Raw genomic sequence first — 19,470 nt, 5'->3', positions numbered from 1 at the left:
AGTGAGTACACCCCTAAGTGAAAATGTCCAAATTGGGTCCAAAGTGTCAATATTTTGTGTGCCCACCATTATTTTCCAGCACTGCCTTAACCCTCTTGGACATGGAGGTCACCAGAGCTTCACAGGTTGTCACTGGAGTCCTCTTCCCCTCCTCCATGATGACATCACGGAGTTGGTGGATGTTGGAGACCTTGCGCTTCTCCACCTTCCATTTGCGTATGCCCCACAGATCAATAGGGTTTAGGTCTGGAGACATGCTTGGCCAGTCTATCACCTTTACCCTCAGCTTCTTCAGCAAGGCAGTGGTCATCTTTGAGGTGTGTTTGGGGTCGTTATCATGTTGGAATACTGCCCTGCAGCCTAGTTTTCGAAGGGAGGGGATCATGCTCTGCTCCAGTATGGCATTCATGGTTCCCTCAATGAACTGTAGCTCCCCAGTGCCGGCAGCACTCATGCAGCCTCAGACCATGACATTCCCACCACCATGCTTGACTGTAGACAAGACACACTTGTCTTTGTCCTCCTCACCTGGTTGCCCCCACACACGCTTGTCACCATCTGAACCAAATAAGTTTATCTTGGTCTCATCAGACCACAGGACATGGTTCCAGTAATCCATGTCCTTAGTCTGCTTGTCTTCAGCAAACTGTTAGCGGGCTTTCTTGTGTATCATCTTTAGAAGAGGCTTCCTTCTGGGATGACAGCCATGAAGACCAGTTTGATGCAGTGTGCAGCGTATGGTTTGATCACTGACAGGCTGACTCCCCACCCCTTCAACCTCTGCAGCAATGATGGCAGCACTCATATATCTATTTCCCAAAGACAATCTCTGGATATGATGCTGAGCACCTCCACTCAGCTTCTTTGGTTAACCACGGCGAGGCCTGTTCTGAGTGGAACCTGTCCTGTTAAACCGCTGTATGGTCTTGACCACCATGCTGCAGCTCAGTCTCAGGGTCTTGGCAATCTTCTTATAGCCTAGACCATCTTTTTGTAGAGCAACAATTCTTTTATTTTCAGATCCTCAGAGAGTTCTTTGCCATGAGGTGCTATGTTGAACTTCCAGTGACCAGTATGACAGAGTGAGAGCGATAACACCAAATTGAACACACCTGCTCCCCATTCACACCTGAGACCTTGTAACACTAACGAGTCATATGACACTGGGGGAGGGAAAATGCCTAATTGGGCCCAATTTGGACATTTTCACTTTTGTTGACAGCGGTTTAAACATTAATGGCTGTGTGTTGAGTTATTTTGAGGGGACAGCAAATTTACACTGTTATACAAGCTGTACACTCACTACTTTACATTGTAGACAAGTGTCATTTCTTCAGTGTTGTCACATGAAAAGATAGAATAAAATATTTACAAAAATGTGGGGGGTGTATTTACTTTTGTGAGATACTGTATATACAGAAGAGCCATGTATTCCACACTGCAGTATAAGAAGATAATGACTTTACAAATATTTACAAAAATGTGAGGGGTGTACTCACTTTTGTGATATTTTGTACACTTAGAAAGCCGGTGGTGGTGGTGATTAGGTGCACTGCTCTGGGTAGCGCCGGGCACATTATTTTGCCCAGTCACTCTATTGGGTCACCTGGGTGTGGGTGATTCCCTATGTACTATATGGATATATATATATATATATATATATATATATATATATATATATATATATATATATAGTACATATGTCTGGGCTATAAACCAGTGATGTGGAGTTGGTTGGATATCTGAATAATGTTGGTCTGAGGATGTAAAGTAGCGGTTCTGTGGACACATTTAACCTCGGAGTGTAATGATTGTATGGCTCCCCTTCTTTGTTATGGAAGTGAGATATAGAGACTCCTCCCCCTTTTGGACGGCTCCGCTGTGCCTCTACATGAATTCTACAAATAGCGCTGTAGCGCGTCGCTTTCCATGGACCGCCTTCGTTCTCATGTTGCTAGATCTGTAATAACAGTGGTCCATGCCTCCCCCCTTGCCCTGTGAATTACAGAGTCTGCTCATGTCCCCCCTCTCGTTTCCTCTCCAGGTGCGCCCGCCCGTTACGGCGAGCGTCCAGCGCGTACGATTCCAGGGACTCACATTACATGTTCCTCTGGCTGGGGATCCGCACAACGAATAATTACATAATCTGCCAAACATCTTCCCTGAAATGACTTGCAGATGAGGTGGTTTTCTTTCTAAACATAGAGGAGCGCGGGGGGGTGGCGGGTGTTCTGCTAGTAAACTGGGGCTACGCTGTGTGCACGGCGTCATCAGACTCACAGCTACACACTGAGAACAATGTACAAACATAGGGGAACGTTAGAACCTTTAGTTGTACCGGCTCCTCGACTGCACTGAAATGTGTTACTCTGATTTCACTGCACACTGTGAGCTTTTCACAATGTGCATTAGAAGTTGCAGCAAGTCAGATAGAGTCCCGCCTCATTTCCTGGCTGGAGGACATCCAGCCTGATGCCGTGTACACACGATCGCTGTGTGTGGGCTCCGGAGGACTTAGAAAGAAGTCTTGACTCAAAATTGTCCACCGGACTCGGCAGTCCGGCGGACAATCTGCCCGTCTGTGCGCTAATCTGCCGGACTTTCGAAATGAACGGACTTGCCCACACACGGAGAAAAGTCTGTTCGTTTTGAACGTGGCTCCAGGTAGACGGGACTAGCGAAGGAAGTCCATGTCGCCGCCTCCATCAGCGAGATTGACACCTCGGGAGACCTGTCACCTGGTATGGATTTAAAGGGGAAGCCCTACGCCAAAAAAACGGTGTGGGGGTCCCCCCAAAGTCCATAGCAGACCCTTATCCGAGCACGCTGCCCGGCCAGTCAGAAAAGGGGGTGGGGACGAGCGAACGCCCCCCCGCCCCGAGCTGTACCAGGCCGCGTGCCCTTAACATGGGGGGGTGCGGCCCCCACCACAAAGCACCTTGTCCCCATGTTGATGAGGACAAGGGCCTCTTCCTGACAGCCCTGGCCGTTGGTTGTCGGGGTCTGCGGGCGGGGGGCTTATCGGAATCCGGGAGCCCCCTTTAATAAGGGGGCCCCCAGATTCCGGCCCCCTACCCTATGTGAATGAATATGGGGTACGATGTACCCCTACCCATTCACCTGGGGGAAAAAAGTGTACATTAAAAAAAAAGAACACAACACAGGTTTCTAAAATACTTTATTAGACATCTCCGGGGGTCTTCTTCTGTCTTCGGGGATCTTCTCGCCGGACTCCTCTGCTATCTTTTGCTCTTTTGCTAGCGGAGGAGCCCAGCTGGTCAGAGGGAGGCCTGTAATGTTGCTCAGGGCTCTGGATGGTGCTCTGAGGAGAGGCCTGTAATGCTGCCCAGTGTTCTGGATGGTGGTCTGAGGGGAGGCCTGTAATGCACAGTGCTCTGGATGGTGGTCTGAGGGGAGGCCTGTAATGCACAGCGGTGTGGATGGTGGTCTGTGGGGAGGCCTGTAATGTTGCACAGTGCTCTGGATGGTGGTCTGAGGGGAGGCCTGTAATGCACAGTGCTCTGGATGGTGGTCTGAGGGGAGGCCTGTAATGCACAGTGCTCTGGATGGTGGTCTGAGGGGAGGCCTGTAATGCACAGTGCTCTGGATGGTGGTCTGAGGGGAGGCCTGTAATGCACAGCGGTGTGGATGGTGGTCTGTGGGGAGGCCTGTAATGTTGCACAGTGCTCTGGATGGTGGTCTGAGGGGAGGCCTGTAATGCACAGTGCTCTGGATGGTGGTCTGAGGGGAGGCCTGTAATGCACAGCGGTATGGATGGTGGTCTGTGGGGAGGCCTGTAATGTTGCACAGTGCTCTGGATGGTGGTCTGAGGGGAGGCCTGTAATGCACAGCGGTATGGATGGTGGTCTGTGGGGAGGCCTGTAATGTTGCACAGTGCTCTGGATGGTGCTCTGAAGGGAGGCCTGTAATGCACAGTGCTCTGGATGGTGGTCTGAGGGGAAGCCTGGAATGCTGCACAGTGCTCTGAGAAGGTGGTCTGAGAGGCCCGTAATGCTGTACAGTGCTGAATGATGGTCTGAGGGGAGGCCTGTAATGCACAGTGCTCTGGATGCCGGTGGTCTGAGGGGAGGCCTGTAATGTACACACTCATAGTGCTCTGTTCTGGATGATTGTGAGTCGAGACTCTCGTTGGGTGGCCTGTAATGCTGCACGGTGCTAACTGCTAAGCATGAAGCTCAGTGGAAACCGGAAGTTCATGGGGGTAAACGTCCATCCCTCACATTGTCGTCTCAATTTGTTCATTAATGTAAACAAAATTTATTTTCCTCCAAATTTTCATCAGTGGACGAAAATGTTTTGTACTTTTCATTTTTTGTTTTTGTCACTGTAAAAAAGGCCACTGCTGAAAATTTTGACAAAAATGTTTTCGTTGACGAAATGAACACTGGACAGAAAAACAGCGCAATTGGTCTGGTGGTGACCCCTTCCCCTTTCCCTGCCCAAAGATCTAGGCCATTACCAATTATAGCGACATTCAGAGACAGGAAGAGGACGGGGCATTCCTGCAGTGAAGATTTCTCCAGGATCCTGCTGACTGCACAACATGGAATATTGTTTATTACAGGTAATGATGTAACTAAAGCTACTGGGATTTTTTCATCTATAAACTTGCTTTTTTAATGATCACAGCAGGAAGGTGGAATGAGGAATTCAGGGATAACGGTCACACGATCTGTGAGCGAGGAGCCCAGATTTAACATGTTTTATTATGTTTATGGAGGAGATGATGGCTCTTCGCCGGGCATAAACTCCACACAGTCTGAGTGCTAATAACAATCTATAAATGTCAAAAATAATACAGTCCACACACAGGAGAGGAGATCCAGCCATCGCCCAACCCTGCCGGAAGGATAAATATAACCTGAAAATCTGCTCCATCCAGAACACAACAAATATTTCCTGTATGTATGGACTCTGCACAGTACTACTTCTCTTGTCTTGTATGCCGGGTGTAATTTTCAGTATCTCTTCTTATTCTGTATGTATGGACTCTGCACAGTACTACTTCTCTTGTCCTGTATGCCGGGTGTAATTTTCAGTATCTCTTCTTATTCTGTATGTATGGACTCTGCACAGTACTACTTCTCTTGTCTTGTATGCCGGGTGTAATTTTCAGTATCTCTTCTTATTCTGTATGTATGGACTCTGCACAGTACTACTTCTCTTGTCCTGTATGCCGGGTGTAATTTTCAGTATCTCTTCTTATTCTGTATGTATGGACTCTGCACAGTACCACTTCTCTTGTCCTGTATGCCGGGTGTAATTTTCAGTATCTCTTCTTATTCTGTATGTATGGACTCTGCACAGTACCACTTCAGCTTGTCCTGTATCCTGGGTGTAATTCTCAGTATCTGTTCTTATTCTGTATGCATGGACTCTGCACAGTACTACTTCTCGTGTCCTGTATGCCGGGTGTAATTCTCAGTATGTTGACCCTTCCTGGACCACAGCCAAGCGGAGTGTGAAGTGCGGTCTCTGGAGGACAGATCACAGAGGCTGCCAGAGCTCAGAATTCCTCCTCTGATCTAATCATCTTCCAGGGAAGGAGAGCTTTCAATGTAGCAGATTCCACCAGGGACATTTCCTGCTATACCTAGGGTTGCCACCTGTCCAGGATTCACCCGGACAGTTCGGGTTTTGAATCATGTGTCCGGTTTTCCACTTGAAACCTGGACACAATATTCAGGCAGTAATATAGTTTAGAAGAGTGAGGGTGAGGGGGCACTATGCAAGCCACATTACTATTCTCCTTGGAGCGCCCAAAGTGTCCTAGGTCTTTTACAATCCTTTACAGAATGCAAAAAAATATATATGTTTTGCTTTGCGCCACTAAAGTGTTCGGGTTTGGCTTGAAGGAATAGTGGCAACCCTAGCTATACCCGTCTGTATGAGCTGCACACAATAATCAGGTATTCAAATTGTTAAATGCAGAGGGGTCCGCATGTGGCCCCTGATATTTACAAAGGGCCACACAATAGAATTCGTACTTGAATTATAGACAGCAGATAGAGAAACATTTGCATTTGAACAAATAAATCATAATTATTTCACAGGAACTCGATAAGAGCGTATGATCACCTCCTGTGCGGAGCCCTGCGATCACCTCCTGTGCGGAGCCCTGCGATCACTTCCTGTGCTGAGCCCTGCGATCACCTCCTGTGCGGAGCCCTGCGATCACCTCCTGTGCTGAGCCCTTCGATCACCTCCTGTGCTGAGCCCTGCAATCACCTCCTGTTCTGAGCCCAGGGATCACCTCCTGTGCTGAGCCCTGCGATCACCTCCTGTGCTGAGCCCTGCAATCACCTCCTGTGCTGAGCCCAGGGATCACCTCCTGTGCTGAGCCCTGCGATCACCTCCTGTGCTGAGCCCTGCGATCACCTCCTGTGCTGAGCCCTGCGATCACCTCCTGTGCTGAGCCCTGCAATCACCTCCTGTGCTGAGCCCTGCGATCACCTCCTGTGCGGAGCCCTGCGATCACCTCCTGTGCGGAGCCCTGCGATCACCTCCTGTGCTGAGCCCTTCGATCACCTTCTGTGCTGAGCCCTGCAATCACCTCCTGTTCTGAGCCCAGGGATCACCTCCTGTGCTGAGCCCTGCGATCACCTCCTGTGCTGAGCCCTGCAATCACCTCCTGTGCTGAGCCCAGGGATCACCTCCTGTGCTGAGCCCTGCGATCACCTCCTGTGCTGAGCCCTGCGATCACCTCCTGTGCTGAGCCCTGCGATCACCTCCTGTGCTGAGCCCTGCAATCACCTCCTGTGCTGAGCCCTGCGATCACCTCCTGTGCGGAGCCCTGCGATCACCTCCTGTGCTGAGCCCTGCGATCACCTCCTGTGCGGAGCCCTGCGATCACCTCCTGTGCGGAGCCCTGCGATCACCTCCTGTTCTGAGCCCAGGGATCACCTCCTGTGCGGAGCCCTGCGATCACCTCCTGTACTGAGCCCTGCGATCACCTCCTGTGCGGAGCCCTGCGATCACCTCCTGTTCTGAGCCCAGGGATCACCTCCTGTGCGGAGCCCTGCGATCACCTCCTGTGCTGAGCCCTTCGATCACCTCCTGTGCTGAGCCCTGCAATCACCTCCTGTTTTGAGCCCAGGGATCACCTCCTGTGCTGAGCCCTGCGATCACCTCCTGTGCTGAGCCCTGCAATCACCTCCTGTGCTGAGCCCTGCGATCACCTCCTGTGATCACAGGCTGATTCAATATACAGATGAGAACATAGCGCTTTAATTGCTGTTGCGTCTTTTCTATGTGGTCCCCCCCCCCTCTTTCTCTCTTTCATGTATCTTTTAATCTATCTTATTTGTATCTCTCTTTTTATGTCATCCCTTTTATTTTTAACCCCCCTCTTTCTCTTTTTGTCCCCCATTCTATCTCACTCTTTTTCTCTCCGCTGTTTATTTTTCCCCTAAACATTAATCTAAATTCTCCCTCTCCATCTTTGTATTTTTCCCTTTTCCTCTTTTTTCCGTTCCCCTTGCTTTGTTTTCCTCATTCTCTCTTTCGCCTCTCTTTTTCTCTGCATCTTTCTTTTCCTCTCTTCCTTTCTCTCTTTTCCTCATTCTCTATCTGTTCCATGTTCTCTATCTCTTTTTTCCTCTTTCATTTCCCCTCTCCCTCTGTCTTTTTTCTTGTGCACCTTCCCATTTCCTTCTTCTATTTCTCTCTCCAGCTCTGTCTCTTTTCTTCATTCTCTCTATACCACTCTCTTTTTCCAAGTTTTACACTCTCTGGTTTTTCTATTTTCCTCATTTTATGTTTCTTTCTTTTCCTCTTTCTATCATTATGTCCTTCTCTCATTCTTTCCCCTCTTTCTTTTTCCCTCTCTCCCTTTTCCTCTTTCTTGTCCTCCCCCCCCCCCCCCTCCTTTTTCTTTTCTACTCTCCCTTTCTCTATTATTCTCATTATCTCTCTTTCTTTTCCTTGTATCGCTTTCTCTCCTTTTCCAATTTCTCTCTTTTCCTCTCCTTCTCTCTCTCTCTTTTCCTTCTTTGTGTGTGTCTGTCTCTCTCTCTCTCTCTCTCTCTGTCTTTCTTTCCCTCTTTCTTTTCAACTCTCCTTTTCTCTATTTTCTTCATTCTCTCACTTTCTTTTCCTCATTCTATCACTCAGTTTTTTTTTCTCTCTTTCTCTTTTTTTCTTTTTCTTCCTCTCTTTTCTTCTTTCTTTCTCCCCTCCCCCTTCACTTTTCTCTCTTTTTTCTTTGTTCATATTTTATTTTCTCCTTCTCTTCTACTCTTTTCCTCACTTTCTTGTTTACTATTTCTTTCCCCCCTCTCTCTTTCCCTATTTTCCTCACTATCACTCTCTTTTCCTTGTTCATTCTCTCTCTTTCTTTTCCTTCTTCTATTACTCTGCCCATCTCTATCTCTTTCCTCTTTAACTCTCTCTTTCCTATCTCTCCCATTTTCTTCTCTCTTTTCTTTCTCCTATTACTCCGCCCTCTCTCTCTCTCTCTCTCTCTCTCAGCCTTTCTCTCTCTCTCTTTTCTTTCTTCTATTATTCTGCCCTTCTCTCTTTCTCTCTCTCTCTCTTCTTTTTTCTATTACTCTCTCTTCTTTCTTCTATTACTCTCTCTCTTCTATTATTCTGCCCTTCTCTCTCTCTCTCTCTCTCTCTCTCTCCTATTATTCTGCCCTTCTCTCTCTCTCTCCTATTATTCTGCCCTTCTCTCTCTCTCCTATTATTCTGCCCTTCTCTCTCTCTCTCTCTCTCTTCTATTATTCTGCCCTCTCTCTCTCTCCTATTATTCTGCCCCTCTCTCTCTCTCTCTCCTATTATTCTGACCCTCTCTCTCTCCCTTCTATTATTCTGCCCTCTCTCTCTCTCTCTTCTATTATTCTGCCCTCTCTCTCTCTCTCCTATTATTCTGACCCTCTCTCTCTCTCTCTCTTCTATTATTCTGCCCTTCTCTCTCTCTCTCTCTCTTCTATTATTCTGCCCTTCTCTCTCTCTCTTTCTTCTATTATTCTTCACCCCTCTCTCTCTCTTTTCTTTCTTCTATTACTCTGCCCTTCTTTCTCTCTCTTCTTTCTTCTATTACTCTGCCTCTCTCTCTCTCTCTTTTCTTTCTTCTATTATTCTGCCCTTCTCTCTCTCTCTCTCTCTCTCTCTCTCTTCTTTCTTCTATTACTCTCTCTTCCTCTCTCTTCTTTCTTCTATTACTCTCTCTCTCTCTTCTTCTCTCTCTCTCTTCTTTCTTCTATTACTCTCTCTCTCTCTCTCTTCTATTATTCTGCCTTTCTCTCTCTCTCTCTCTCTCCCCTATTATTCTGCCTCTCTCTCTCTTTCCTATTATTCTGCCCTTCTCTCTCTCTCTCTCTCTCTCTCTTCTTTCTTCTATCACTCTGCCCTTCTCTCTCTCTCTCCTTTCTTCTATCACTCCGCCCTTCTCTCTCCCCCTTTCCTCTCTCTCTATTCTTCTCATTCTCTCTCTCTTTCTCTTTTCTTTCTTTTATTATTCTGCCCTTCTCTCTCTTCTGTTATGCTGGCCTTCTCTCTTTCTTCTTTCTTCTATTAATCTGCCCTTCTCTCTTCTTTCTTCTATTACTCTCTCTCTCTTCCTCTCTCTCTCCTTTCTTCTATTACTCTCTCTCTCTTCCTCTCTCTCTCCTTTCTTCTATTACTCTCTCTCTCTCTCCCTCCCTCTCTCTCCTATTATTCTGCCCCCCTCTCTTTGTTTTCTTTCTCCTATTATTCTGCCCTTCTCTCTCTCTCTCTTTCTCTCTCTCTCTTTTCTTTCTTCTATCACTCCGCCCTTCTCTCTTCCCCTTTCCTTTCTCTCTATATTCTTCTCATTCTCTCTCTTTCTCTCTTCTTTCTTCTATTAATCTGCCCTTCTCTCTCTCTTCTTTCTTCTATTACTCTCTCCCTCTCTCTCTCTCTTCTTCTCTCATTGTATTTCTCTTCCTCTCAGGAGATCACAGGAAGGAAGTACGGTGTGAATTACAGTTTGGTTGAATATTTTTTCTCCCTCAGACTTTGAAATGTCATTTCCATAATCTATGGCCATCGTTGTCCGGGATCAGATCCAGTGTCAGTGGCGGCTGGGCAGTGTTATTCTTAGTAAATCAGGAAGGTTTCTTCTTTGTTGTTCTGTCCAGTGGGCCGGGTCTGGGAGTAATCGGAGCCCCTCCAAGTATGAAGGTGATCTGGTTCATGTTGGTTTAGGGATATCAAGCAATGGGTGGCATTTCTCTGTGGCGCCCGGCCGGTGTGACTGACCATTACTGATGGATGGATTCCTGACTGGTGCTGAATGAAGTGCAGGATTTACCCTACACAGGACCCCATAATGTGCCCCCTGGTAGCGGCAGCACAAGGGCACAATCCATCTAAAGCAACATCTAAACCCACAAAAAATAATCGACACTCACAGCCCACTTTATTAGGTACACCTTGCTAGTACTGGGTTGGACCCCCTTTTTGCCTTGTTGTAAACATTCCTCAGAGATTTTGCTCCATAGTGACATGATACCATCACACAGTTGCTGCAGATTTTTCAGCTGCACATCCCTGATGAGAATCTCCCATTCCACCACATCCCAAAGGTCCTCTATTGGATGAGATCTGGTGAGTGTGGAGGACATTGGAGTACAGGGACCTCATTGTCCAGTGGTGAGATGATCTGATCTTTGTGACATGGTGCATTATCCTGCTGGAAGGAGCCATCAGAAGATGGGGACAATGTAGTCATAAAGGGATGGACATGGTCAGCAACAATACTCAGGTAGGCCGTGGCATTTAAACGATGCTCAATTAGTACTAAGGGGCACAAAGTGTGCCAAGAAAATATCCCCCCACACCATTACACCACCACCACCAGCCTGAACCGGTGATACAAGGCAGGATGGATCCATGCTTTTATGTTATTTCCACCAAATTTTGACCGGGTCACCTGAATGTCGCAGCTGAAACCCGGACTAATCAGACCAGGCAAAGTTTTTCCAATCTTCTATTGTCTAATTTCGGTGATCCTGTGTGAATTGTAGCCTCAGGCCGCGTACACACGGGCGGATTGTCTGGCCAACTAAGTTCGTCAGACAATCCGACAGACAGTCCGTTCAAAATTTGCATGAACGGACTTGACCACACACGATGAACAGACAGTCCGCTGAAAGCGTGCGCGATGACGTGTACGGCACGTACGACGGGACTAGAAAAACGACGTCCTATACACTGCAATGCAACCTTCCGCCGTGTAAATCCTTTCTGAGCATGCGCCATACTTAGTCCGTCCAACTTGCCTACACACGAGCGGACTGTCCGCTGAAACCAAGTTTGAACGGACAAAATTTCGGAAATTCCGTAAGACTTTGTTCGTCAGACAGTCCGCTGAAAAAGTCCGCTGAAGCCCACACACGAGCGGATTGTCCGCTGAAACACGGTTCAGCTGACTAAGTTGGACAGACAATCCGCCCGTGTGTACGCGGCCTCAGTTTCCTGTTCTTCGCTGACAGGAGATGCACGCGGTGTGGTCTTGTGTAGCCCATCTGCTTCAAGTTTGGATGTGTTGTGTGTTCAGAGATGCTATTCTGCATACCTTGGGTGTAACAAGTGGTGATTTGAGTTACTGTTGCCTTCTGACCTCTGACATCAACAAGGCATTTTCCTCCACACAACTCACTGCATATTTTCTCTTTTTCAGACCATTCATGTAAATCCGAGAGATGTTTGTGAGTGAAAATCCCCAGTAGATCAGCAGTTTTTGGAATACTCAGACCAGACCGTCTGTCACCAACAACCATTCCACGTTCAAAGTCACATAAATTCCCTTTCTTCCCTTATTCTGATGCTCAGTTTGAACTTCAGCAAGTCGTCTTCACCACGCCTAGATGCCTAAATGCATTGAGTTGCCATGCGACTGGCTGATTAGCAATTTTTGTTACCAAGTGTAGCACCCTCTAGTGTGCTAGGGTTGTAAGGAGGTTTTGTCAGTGTATACACGTTGTTTTGTTTTCTGGGTTGGCAGAAATACAGGGATAGTTGGATGACTCACAGAAAGCATAACTGAGCCCTCCCCATTATTTCCAGAACATGCTGGAGCCTTCTGGAAAGATAGGAGAGGCGGAGCTGCCTGGAGTGTTCTGAGGGCCCTGACCAATCCCCAACTTGGGTTGGCAGGCCCCCTCAAATACTCAAGGTCAGCCCAGCTGGGGAGGAGCTGTTCAGGTGGAAGCTGGAGATGGAGTGTTAGGCTGTCGCGGCCTTTGAGGGAGGTCCCCAGTCTGGGGGGGGGGGGGTGACCTTGCGCCTGGGTTTGGGTGTGGACGGGACCTTTCTATAACCAATAGAGGTGTCCTGGACAGGAGGCATGGGAGCAAGGAGAGAGCAACAGGACAACACTGCCAAGCAAGTCTCCAGGAGAGACAAAAAGGGGCAGCCAAGAGGGCTGGTGAGTGACACACAGTCAGGAGGTAGGGGAGGCACGCCTGAGAGGACTGGGATGGAGCAGTCTGGGATGGGTGCAGAGCCAGAAAGGAGGACTGTGGTGGCACGGGCAGTGGAAGGGGGCAGCTGCAACCAGGAGGGCTGGAAGGGCCTGAAGAGGTGGTACTGGGAACAGTAGCCACGGGGACAGCTAGCACTAGGACTACCATTTTCCTACACCATAGTGGCCCACGGTCCCTGCCTGCAAAGGGCATTTTTTCTTTGGGCCTGGCTGATCCAGAGTCAGGCCTGCAATTCAGTGCTAGCTGGTCCTGGGAGTGACTGGAGGTAGAAGCGGAGAAGTGTGTATATATACTGGTGGTGTATATAGTTTCAATCCCTAATTTCCTACCTGCAGTCAAGAGGGCATCCAATGAGTATCCCATCCCTATCCAAGTTCTATTCCCCTAATAGAAAAAAACAAGTACAAGGACTATTTGTTGACTGTTGGATGTCTGGGAATTCGTGTGCCTGGCTGTGCAGGGTGGGAGACAGACCACAACTACCAGCAGCCCCTTATGGGAGTACCGCTACTCAAGCAATGGCCGGTGAGTGTACATGATATTCCACACCTACCACACAAGAAGTCCAGGGTTCGGATGCCCAAACAGGCCAAGCTGATTCTGTAGTTGCTGAATAAATAAATAAAATGGATACGTTTGTGAGAATCTGGTCAGCAGCACTTGGAGAAGGTCAGGTGCAGGACCAAACATTCCTAGATATGGGGGCCCTTAATGAGTTCACCTTCGACCCCGAAGCTGGTTACAAATTCCTGACCACCTCCAGACTGCTGAATGTTCATTGTCTCTGGAGAGCCCATTAAGGGCCGGTCCTATAAACAAAATAAACCATGAGGATGATAAGTGGAGGCGAGTCGCTGACAGCGCAGACCTGGCTGGAAATACTCCATACCCAACGGTTTTTTGTTTTGTTTTTATCACTATCGGTTAAAGAAGATCTGTCATAAGCTCATAATAGAGGCTGCCATCACCGAACCCGTCATTGAAGAGCGATGGTTCCATGGATGGTCCTGAGTCGCTGGCCCAGAAGAAGTGTAGAGATAATGAACCCAACTCATTCTGACACTCATATACAGCCGGGACTCTTGGGTTCTGAAGCCAGATCCAGCCATTTTCCTCTAGACCCGTGAATGCCAAATTGTGGCCCATGGGAGCCAGATGTGGCCCTTTGCTTGGGGCTCTATTATATCCACTGATACCAATAATGGGGCACAATTCCTCCCAATGAAACCAACAATGGGGCACAATTCTTCTCAATGAAACCAACAATGGGGCACAATTCTTCCCAATGAAACCAACAATGGGGCACAATTCTTCCCAATGAAAGCAACAATGGGGCACAATTCTTCCCAATGAAACCAACAATGGGGCACAATTCTTCCCAATGAAACCAACAATGGGGCACAATTCTTCTCAATGAAACCAACAATGGGGCACAATTTCTCACAATGAAACCAACAACGGGGCACAATTCTTCTTAATGAAACCAACAATGGGGCACAATTTCTCACAATGAAACCAACAACGGGGCACAATTCTTCTTAATGAAACCAACAATGGGGCACATTTCCTCCCAATGAAACCAACAATGGGGCACAATTCCTCCCAATGAAAACAATATGGCACAATTCCTCCCAATGAAACAAACAATGGGGCACAATTCTTCTGAATGAAACCAACAATGGGGCACAATTCCTCCCAATGAAACCAACAATAGGGCACAATTCTTCTTAATGAAACCAACAATGGGGCACAATTCTTCTCTATGAAACCAACAATGGGGCACAATTCTTCTCTATGAAACCAACAATGGGGCACAATTATTCCCAATGAAACCAGCAATGGGGCACAATTCCTTTCTTATGTAGCACCCTCTAGTGTGCTAGAAGTGTAGTAGGATAGGCAAATCTACAGGCTTGGCTGGCAGTCAAGTCTGTCTGTTGGTTTGATCTGTGATGGGAGTGACACCTTCTGGAAAGGAAGGAGGAGAGGGGAGGGGGATCTGCTTGGGGTGTTTTGAGGAGCCCTGACCAATCCTCAACTTGGACTGACAGGGGGCAGGCCTTCTTAAATACCCTGGGTCAGCCCAGCTGTGGAGGAGTTGTCCGGGAGATCCTCAAAGAGTTCTTTGCCATGAGGTGCCATGTTGAACTTCCAGTGACCAGTATGATAGAGTGAGAGCGATAACACCAAATTTAACACGCCTGCTCCCCATTCACACCTGAGACCTTGTAACACTAATGAGTCACATGACACCGGGGGAGGGAAAATGGCTAATTCGGCCCAATTTGGATATTTTCACTTAGGGGTGTACTCACCTTTGTTGCCAGCGGTTTAGACATTAATGGCTGTGTGTTGAGTTATTTTGAGGGGACGGCAAATTTACACTGTTATACAATCTGTACACTCACTACTTTACATTGTAGACAAGTGTCATTTCTTCAGTGTTGTCACATGAAAAGATAGAAGAAAATATTTACACAAATGTGAGGGGTGTACTGACTTTTGTGAGATACTGTACACTTAGGAAGCCGGTGGTGGTGGTGATTAGGTGCACTGCTCTGGCTGGCACCGGGCACATTATTTTTGCCCAGTCACTCTATTGGGTCACCTGGGTGTGGGCGATTCCCTCTTATGATCATCAAACACACAATTCTTCAAACAATTGGCTTCCTCTTCCTTCCAGGATGGTGTGACAGCGAAGGACGGTCCACATCGGGAGTCATTCCCGGACTCAAGGCAATCACTGGGCGCTTTTCGCTCGCCTGACTTCGCCCAATCACATCCAGAGAGATGGACCTGTCATACTTGGGTCCCCAATTCACAAGAGCTGGGAGATTTAACCCCAGCAGTGCAGGAGACGAGAGTCCATGTACTCCATGTGCTCAGGAAGTTTGTTGCCCTCGCCCAGGGACGGAATTGTTGGGAGAGCGATAGATCTTTGTGATGTTTCCTCCCCGGATATCCACCGTCCAGCCTCATTCCTCCATCCTCCTGCCGCTGGTTCCCAACCTGGAGCACAATTCCACCCGTTTCCTATCTAGGTGGAGTCCAACAAACCGGGCCGGACCTCAGCTCAATGGAATGTGACAGCCGGTGACCCCCCGTCCCCCCCCGTCCCCCCCATCACTACGAGGATATAAATACACTGCAAGGGCTGCGACTCATCCCCGCAGGTTCAGGATAATTCATTACTTTATATTGCTGAAAAACAAAATATGTTCTACATTGAAATTAAGATTAAATTCAATCTCCTTATATCCCCATGATAATAAATAATAAAGCAACGAATTAATACAATTAATAAAATAATAAAAACAAATAATAATAACATGTTATAAATAATAATATATTAATACATAAATAATAAATGATACGTTAAATAAAAAACAAAAATATTTTTAATAATAAATAATACATAAATAAATAAATAATGCAATTAATAAAAAAGTAACAATAAAAATAATTACTTCACATTATAAATATCAATATATTAATAAAATAATAATACAGTTAATAAAAAATAATAATAATAACATGTTGTAAATATTAATATATTAATAAATCATAAACACATAACTATTTTGTTAATTAATTGTATTATTTATGTGTTTATGATTTATTTATTATATATGTATAACATGTTATTATTATTTTTTATTAACTGTATTATTCATTAATTTTTTTTTTATAATATGTTATTTTGATTATTACTTTGTTTATCATATTTTTTATTAATTGTATTATTTGTTTGATTATTTATTTTATTATTTATTTTTTATTTATATTATTAATGATAACAATTCTTTTGATTACTTGTGTTATTTATGTGTTTATGATTTATTTATTAATATGTATAACATGTTATTATTATTATTATTATTTTTATTAATTGTATTATTATTATTTTTTTATAACATGTTATTTTGATTATTACTTTGTTTATCATATTTTTTATTAATTATTTTATTTGTTTGATTATTTATTTTATTATTTATTTTTTATTTATATTATTAATGATAACAATTCTTTTGATTACTTGTGTTATTTATGTGTTTATGATTTATTTATTAATATGTATAACATGTTATTATTATTTTTTTATTAATTGTATTATTTATTTATTATATTATTTTTTATAACATGTTATTTTGATTATTATTTTGTTTATCATATTTTTTATTGTATTATTTGTTTGATTATTTATTTTATTATTTACTTTTTATTTATATTATTAATGATAACAATTCTTTTGATTACTTGTGACATTTATGTGTTTATGATTTTTTTATTAATATTTATAACATGTTATTATTATTATTTGTATTAATTGTATTAATTAATTCTATTTTTTTATAACATATTATTTTGATTATTAGATATTTTTATTAATTGTATTATTTGTTTGATTATTTATTTTATTATTTATTAATTATTTATTTTATTATTTATTAATTATTTATGTTATTAATGATAACTTTTTTAATTACTTATTTATCATTAGGATATAAATAAAAAATAAATAATAAAATAAATAATAAAACAAATAATAATCAAAACAACATGTTATAAATTATAATATAATAATAACAAAATAATAAAATTAATAATAATAATAACATGTTATAAATATGAATATATTTATAAATAAATCATAAACACATAATACAAGTAATCAAAAAAATAGTTATCATTAATAATATAAATAAAATAAAAAATAATAAAATAAATAATCAAGCAAATAATACAATTCATTAAAAATATGTTATAAAAAAATATATAATAATAAATAAATAATACAATTAATAAAAAATAATAATAACATGTTACAAATGTTAATATATGAATAAATAATTCATAAACACATAAAAAATACTACAAGTAATCAAAAAATAGTTTATCATAATTAATAATAATAATAATAATATCAATAAAAAATAAAATAAATAATCAAACAGATAATACAATTAATAAAAAAATGATAAAAAATAATAATCAAAGTAACAGGTTATAAAAAATAATATAATAATACATACATAATACAATTAATAAAAAGTAATAATAATAACATTATAAATATAAATAAATCATAAACACATAAGTAATACAAGTGATTAAAAAAGTTATCATTAATAATATAAATAAAAACTAAATAATAAAATAAATAAACAAATAATACAATAAAAAATATGATAATAAATAATAATAATCAAAATAACATGTTTTAAAAAATAAATAAATAAATAATACAATTAATAAAAAAACAACATGTTATACATATTTATATATTAATAAATAATTCATAAACACATGAATAATAAAAGTAATCAAAAAATAGTTATCATTAATAATATAAATAAAAAATAAATAATAAAATAAATAATCAAACAAATAATACAATTCATAAAAAAAATGATAAAATAATAATCAAATAGTACAATTAATAAAAAATAAAAATAACATGTTATAAATGTTAATATATTAATAAATAATTGATAAAAACATAAATAATACAAGTAATCAAAAAAAGTTATCATTAATAATATAAATAAATAATAAAATAAATAATCAAACAGCTAATACAACTAATAAAAAAATGATAAAAAAATAATAATCAAAGTAACATGTTATAAAAAATAATATAATAATACATAAATAATACAATTAATAAAAAGTAACAATAATAACATTATAAATAAATAAATCATAAACACATAAATAATACAAGTGATTAAAAAAGTTATCATTAATAATATAAATAATAAATAAATAATAAAATAAATAAATAAACAAATAATACAAATAATAAGAAATATGATAATAAATAATAATAATCAAAATAACATGTTAGAAAAAAATATAATAATAAATAAATAATACAAATAATAAAAAAATACATGTTATAAATGTTAATATATTAATAAATAATTCATAAACACATAAATAATACAAGTAATTAAAAAAATGTTATCATTAATAATATAAATAAAAAATAAATAATAAAATAAATAATCAAACAAATAATACAATTAATAAAAAATATGATAAACAAAATAATAATCAAAATAACATGTTATAAAAAATAACATATTAATAAATAAATAATAAATTCTAAAACACATAAATAGTACAAAAAGTATTCATAATCCATAATAATATAAATAATCCATAAATAATAAAATAAACAAAAATGAAAAAAGTAATAATTAAATATTAATAAATGCAACATGTTGTAAATAATAATATATTATTAAATGAATAATACAATACATAAATAGTTGTTAAATAACAGCAATGAATACAATATAAATAATAAATAAATAATAACATAAATAAATAAATATGATTTTCAATAAAACCTTTCCATTTCCATTAATTACCTGATTATACTGTAGACCCATGGACGTCATCACTGGGTCTCTGTGCTTCACTATGGAATGCGGGCAGATCATGGATCATGGCAGATGGGAGGGGCCAGCTGCTATAGATAGCTTCCCAAAAACATCCCAGCCCCCCCCCCCCCCCCCAGTTCTCCTCTCCGGAGCCCAGATGATGCTGGATGTCCTCCAGCCAGCGTCTTTCTAATGCACGTTATGAGAAGCTCACAGTGTGCAGTGAAATCAGAGGAGGTTTCAGTCCAGGAGGAGGCGCTACAACTGTGCCAGACTGAGGGGAAGGCCGGAGGGGGTCCCCGGCGGTGACAGCGGCTGTCTGGTCTGGAAACAATTTGCTGTGTTGGGAAGATTATAATTATAGGGATTGTATGGGGCGGAGCTCCCTACGATCGTCTTCCAGCACACGTGGCTACGATCATCATGGAGAGGTAGAAGGAGGGAGACACCAGACTATGATCTGTATTGTGTGTTATGTTGGGGAGATTTCCCTTAGTAAGGTGACAGATTCTATAATGAAATCCGGGGATATATATAAATATTTATTGGCAAATGGTAAACTATTTTATATTTTCCTCAAATGATACATGCAGTGTATGGGGTCTGTG

This window comes from Lithobates pipiens, unplaced genomic scaffold (genome assembly GCF_037356315.1).
Source record: "Lithobates pipiens isolate NorthernLeopardFrog02 unplaced genomic scaffold, aLitPip1_a1.2 Scaffold_13, whole genome shotgun sequence".
In the NCBI taxonomy this organism is placed as follows: Eukaryota; Metazoa; Chordata; class Amphibia; order Anura; family Ranidae; genus Lithobates; species Lithobates pipiens.
This window is presented reverse-complemented; position numbering follows the sequence as displayed.